Genomic DNA, 6,588 nt, shown 5'->3' with positions numbered 1-6,588 from the left:
TTGTACTCTGGAAGCTGTTGTAGAGGTTGGCAGAAGGACCCTAACAGCCCTGGTTGCTGCCTTTGGACTGCTGTGTGAGAGAGGGGAGAAGTCCTGTTTTGGTTAGCCTGTTATATTTTAAGGTATTGGAGCATAGTAGCTTACACTGTGCCTTAAGTAATACAGATCTCACCTGCCCATAGTGATAAATAGGGTTCTGTCCAAAATGCAGAATTGACTACCATTATTCTTCTCCACAAAATGAAGCAAATGAAGAGACTGGCAAAAAAGATATTTTTAGAAAATCTTGACTATGGATGCTCAGCAAATGTACATGTTAATGATTACATACAATTTTTTAAAATAATGTTTTCATTCTCTGCATCTCTAATAGTTTTTTTCAGATGCTATAACAAATTACCACAAACTTAAGCACTTAAAACAGTACAAATTTATTCTCTTACAATCCTGGAGGTCGCAAGTTTGAAATCAGTTGCATTGGGCTGAGGTCAAGGTGTCGGCAGGCTGGTTCCTTCTGGAGGCTCAGGACAATCGATTTCCTTGCCTTCTTCAGTGTCTAGTGGCTGCCTGTGTTCCTTGGCTTGTGGCCCCTTCCTCCATCAACAAAGCAACCTACTCTCAAGCTTTACTTCTGCCTTTTCCTTCGACTCTGAATCCCCGCTGCACCTCTTTGATCAGAACCATTTTGATTACATTGGGCTCACTCAGATAATCCAGGAAAAATCACCCTGTCTTAAGACCCTTAACTTAATCACATCTGCAAACTCCTTTTTGCCGTGTAAGATAACATTCGCAGGTTCTGAGCATCAGGTGTGAACTTACTTGGGAGCCATTATGCACCCTAAAGCAACATCTATGGAATTTATTGACTTCATCTGAGGGTAAGAGGCTAGACATTTTCTCCTTTGATTCTGCCTGTGGTTTTAAGTTGATGTATGGCCAAGGCAACTCCTATGTCCCTTGTTAACATTCCCTGAAGAAAGATGTCCACTGTCTTTGGCTAGACTAATTTAAATAGATCAGCAAATAAGAATGATGGCATCAGAATAAACAGGTGAATTCTGGACACTTGGAAATGTAGATCCTAAAGAAGGATAAAGGCACAAGGAAGGTTGTTGCATGAATATCGGTTACATGGGAAAGCTTGAGACTGTATCACCTCTCAGTTTGTGCTGAAATTCTATTAAGACACCTTGAAGGAATGAAGTTAGTTGTGGAATTTCATAATGTTGTAATGTTTTATTTACAAGATATTCAGAAATACTTACAAAACAATATTTTATAAACAAAGAACCAGTTTAAGAGCAGAGTAGCTATGCGTGTGATTTGAGACCCACTTACTGGACTGGGTACTACCTTGTCTTCATTCATCAATGTGAACCCTCTCTCTGTCTCCTTTTCTCCATTCACAAAATCAGGATATTGACATAATAGGTAACATTTGTTGGGAAGTCACTACATGCCTTGGAGTCACCCTTGACTCCTGTCTCACACACACCACATCCAATCTGTCAGGAAGTCACTTTGGTCTATCTTCAAAATAATTCCTGAAGCTCCACGGCTACCACCTCCCTCAGAGCCTCCTTCCCACTCCCCTGGGCACTGCAGGAGCCTCCCTAGCTCATCTTCCCACTTCTCCTCCTGTTCCTTGTGCTCTCAACATGGTACCCAGAGTCATCTTTTTACAACAAAAGTCAAATACTGTCACTTCTTTGCTCATCAGCTTCCAAGTGGCCTACGTTGTATCAGTCTGTGGCCTGTTGGAACCGGGCTGTGCAGCAGAGGTGAGCGACAGGTGGCTGAGCATGACTGCCTGAGCTCTGCCACCTGTCAGGTCCGTGGCAGCATTAGAGTCTCTCCATTGTGAACTGCACGTGCGAGGGATCCAGGCTGCGTGCTCCTTAGGAGAATCTAAAGCCTGATGATCTGAGGTGGAACAGTTTCATCTCAAAACCATTCATCCCCATCCATGAAAAAATTGCCTGCCATGAAATGGATCCCTCGTCCCAAAAAGGTTAGGGACCGCTGGCCTATAGGACCTCTAAGACCTCTTGAGCATCAAGAGCTGGCTGAGCTGAGAGCAGAGTTGACAAGTGTCGAAGTGGCTGGCGGAGATGGCCAGCCGCAGTGAGGCTCAGGTGAGCCTTTCCCTGCCCTGTGTGATGGCATAAACAAGGGCCACACCGGAAAAGCACCGGTTCCCTCCTATCCCATTTGTCCCCATGGGACAGCACCACGCCAGTGGGTCAGCACAGATGTGGAGACCCACCAATGCAGAAGGAGCCTGTCTCAAAAGGCTCCTGAGATTTTATGGAGTGAGGAGCTGGGGGAAGAAGAGGAGGAAGGACTAGGAGAGAAAAAACTCAAAGTACTGAGTCAGAGTGGAGAAAAGTGTCCCCAGAGCCCCCTTTCCTGATGAGGAAGCTCAGCAGGGATGCTCAGGGAAGGCCCCAGTAGTTGGGCCTTCATGCCGAGGGGCGTACAGATGTGCCTAAGAGCACAACCTACTGGGACTGGAGTCCTGACTGCAGCTCCCTTGGGAGACTGCAGCGCCCGGGCTGTGCACCAAGTCTGGTGTGAGGAGGGCCAGCTGTCCCCACACAGCCTGCTAGGAGGGCCTTCACCATCATCTATGATCAGGCCTTACCACCCAGTCTCAGGCCAGGTTCTTCACAAGCTCCCAGGGGGCCCCCAGGAGAAAGCAAATGGAGGCCCCACACTAGGTGTCTGAATGTGAATTTACAAACCAAGATAACCTTGACAATCAGCAAAACCTCTCCTCTCTTCTTACCTTGACAGATATACCTCAGAACTAAAAATGACATAGAAAAAGTGACTGGAATACATGTAAAAATAAGCATGTATACATAAAATAAATGTACAAAGCTATGGTTTTACATGACCAAATGTCTGGAAAATATTAAAGATGACTACATTTCATAATTATTCTGACCTCTTGGTGTGCAGTTGATGGACTGGAGATGTTTGGATGAATTATAGAGACATTCATAAATTATTTTGTATTTATTCCATGTTTTTGGCCCACATTTCAGAAACATTATTGTTATAACAAGTTTTACGTAATGTGTTCTGTTGACAGTTGTAATCTAAGCGTTAAAATTAAAATGTAAATATAGTCAAAGTAGACAAAATTTTAAGATAGCTTCCTCAAAATTTAAATTAAATGTAAATAATTAAAACTTAAAAGTTTTTTCACATTTCTAAAAGAGTGTTGTTTTAAATTATTTATAATTATCTATTAAGATATAGAGCAAAATATAAAATACAATTATTGATATACAGTTTAAAATAAATATGATTTACATAAAGCCAAAAGTTTTAGTTTGGGATATGAATTAAAGCACAATAAATATTTTTAAAACTGTTGAATTATTTTGCAACTTAAGATCCAAAATCCATTTATATGCCAACGGAAAGAATTGGTACGGTGCTCCATGCATGCTTTGTTTACATCTAAATATATGTAAACCTGAGTCAGGGGAGTTGTCTAACATTGCAAAATATTCTTCAACCTCCATGTGTAACTGTTGGAAATACCACACTAGTTTGTGACACCCTCCAAATCAAGAATTAGCATATGAAGAGAAGGAATGAGATAGACACTTAACACCACTAGGAAAAGAAAAACAATTCATTGTGCAAGAGTCTATGCATTTATGTTGTGGATTTGGCAAATTCATTAATTTGTCTTTTCTTTTGCCTATGTGCTTCTGCTGCTCAATTCTCTCGGCACTGATATTGGCCAAAGCACAATGACCAACCTTTGGGCTTTGGAACAGTCACCTTGAGTTTCCAGGACAGGGGGTGAGAGATGCAGAGAAGTGTTTCCGGAGGAGTTACTTAGAAGAGCGGATGTTTAGGGCTCTGGTCGCACTGTACCAGGTCTGAGCCCCAGATTCTCAATGTGTCGTGAACCCCTTCAATGCGTCGTGAACCCCCTCAATGCGTTGTGAACCCCCTCAATGCGTTGTATACCAGGTCTGAGCCACAGATTCTCAATGCGTCTGAACACCCATGCATTGTGTCAGAGAATTTATTCTGGTGTGTGCACTTGTGATACCTGAGGACCTCTAAAGCATGGGTCCTTGGGCAGGTCAGTCCTGCCTTGCACTGGTTGCTGCCTTTTTCTGGAACATTCTTCTTTTCAATATCTGCAAAGTTAACATTCTCCCCTCCTTCAAGTCCTTGCTCAAATATCTCTTCTCCTGGAGGCTTATTCCTGATCTATGCCATTTGTACGCACTGCTTCCTGAAATCTGTCTGTTTTTATCCCTGGTTCACAAAAACTAAGGCATGAGAGGTTAAATAACTTTCCCAAAGTTATGCAGTAGGAGGTAGTAAAATTGTGACAATTACCGATAAGACCATTATGAGGGCTGAGTGAGATAATCTGTTTAAAGTGATTAGGACAATGCCTTCTGTGTGGTAAATATTCAATACATTGCAACTTTTTTTTTTTTTTTTTTTTTTTGGAGATGGAGTTTCACTCTTGTTGCCTAGCTGGAGTCCAATGGTGCCATCTCAGTTATGGCAACCTCCACCTCCCTAGTTCCAGCAATCCTACTGTCTTAGCCTCCCATGTAGCTGGGATTACAGGCATGCACCACCATGCCCGGCTAATTTTTTTTGTATTTTCATAGAGATGGCGTTTCACCACGTTGGTCAGGCTCGTCTTGAAGGCTGGTCCTGAACTCCTGACCTCAGGTGATCCACCTGCTTTGGCCTCCCAAAGTGCTGGGATTACAGGACTGAGCCACCACGCCCGGTCACATTACAACACTTTTTATGTGACAGACAGACTGCTCCTTGGTTTTCTGGTTGCTGAGAAACAACCACACTCATAAATGCATGTTGTTTGCTAAGTTGTTTTGTCACAGCGTGGTGGCTGAAACCCTGGCATTGTTCTGGGCTCATCAATCACACAGAACCATTGCTGAAAATCCTGTGGGTTTGATTAAAACCTTAAATGCATTTGTGCAGCTCCTTTTCCTCAATTTTGAATCCCACCCACATGTTGATGGAAACGTGATCCTATGTTGCTGATCCATGCTATAAGCTCATTGACTAAAATGGTATTCGGTCGGAGCCAAGAAGACCACTTTTTCTTGCAAAAAAGATGCCTAAAGTCACATTTTTCAAGTGGAAAATAACAAAAACCTTCATTTAATCTGAAACACTGCATCACTAGTTTTCCATAGATTCTGATCTGGGCCAATACGAGTAATCCTCAGCTTGCGAAAGATTTATAGTTAAGAACTCACCTTCCCTGCGTGTGTGGTGATCACCAGTGCAAACCAAACATTCCTCGATTCAGTTCTCCCGAAGAAGCCATCATGGCCTTGTAAGCGTTTTCCAAAAGTCTTATCAAATATTCCTGATACAAATCTCCTTAAAGAAAACCACCTGAGTTTTGTGACTGTCATCAAATCGCTTCCTAAATGTCTTACCTATTTATACAAATAAATTATATGTATACAAGATAGAAATTATGAAGAGTTATATATGTCTGTTTCTATGGCAAAATCAAGTTAGTTGTATAGTGTATTTTAGGAAAACCCTCTCTGAGATGTTCTAGAGCTTTATTCGGCGTTGTAAACACACATGCAGAGAGCCTGCTCCCCTTGGGTGACTTTTCCGTGCCTCTCTTTAATGATGGCTGCCTCAGGGTGTTTGTAAACACTGTGGAAGAACATGAGGACTGAGCTGCTGTAATTATGCATGTCATATTGTATAGGCCGCACAGAATGTGGAAAAACCTATTTTAAAAAAGGATTTTTAAAAAGGATTTTTAAGATCTCAGTCTCTGCTTTGTATGAATTTTCTTATATTTGAAACAACCAAAATCTGTTACCCAATTTGAGATAAAATTAGACTGTTAATTTTCACATGTATGAGAAGATACAGAGTATTTTGCTTATTAAACATATGAAGTAACTCAAATAGCCCAGGAAAAGTGACTGCGTTTATCTTCCCTGCCGAGCAGACCCAGGGCCCTGTCAGCAGTAGCTGTGAGGGGCACACAGACCCTTCCACATAGAGGCATTGCAAGGAGCATCTTAAACCGTATCCACTCCAAAGTTTCTTTTCTCTTTTGGAGTTAGAAGGAAAATTAGATATAATAAAGAATTGAGATTCTTCTTAGGAACATGGGAGGGACGCTGCAGGTGGAAATAAAGGCAAGGAAAGAGGGAGGGTTGGAGGGCCTTGGCCGCTGAGCATTTTCATGCCCTCTGAGTTGGGTCTGCAGCTGTGAAGGTTGACCTGGATCTGTCAGTAGGATGTGAATGGCCTGGGCGCCCTTTGCAGAAAGACGTCCATGGTGTGCAGAGCTTGTCCCTGTGGGAGACATTGCTGTCTTATTAAAGAATGGGTATGGGATGTCACTGGGACTGTCATCAGATATTCTGGTTCTCTCTTTTTTTTTTTTTTTTTTTGAGACAGAGTGTCGCTCTGTTGTCCAGGCTGGAGTGCAGTGGCATGATCTGCTTACTGCAATCTCAGTCTCTTGGATTCAAGCGATTCTCCTACCTCAGTTGGGACTACAGGAGCGCCCCACCACACCTGACA

This window comes from Macaca mulatta, chromosome 4 (assembly GCF_049350105.2).
Source record: "Macaca mulatta isolate MMU2019108-1 chromosome 4, T2T-MMU8v2.0, whole genome shotgun sequence".
Lineage (NCBI taxonomy): Eukaryota > Metazoa > Chordata > Mammalia > Primates > Cercopithecidae > Macaca > Macaca mulatta.
The sequence above is the reverse complement of the archived record's forward strand: the minus strand, read 5'-3'. Positions refer to the sequence as shown.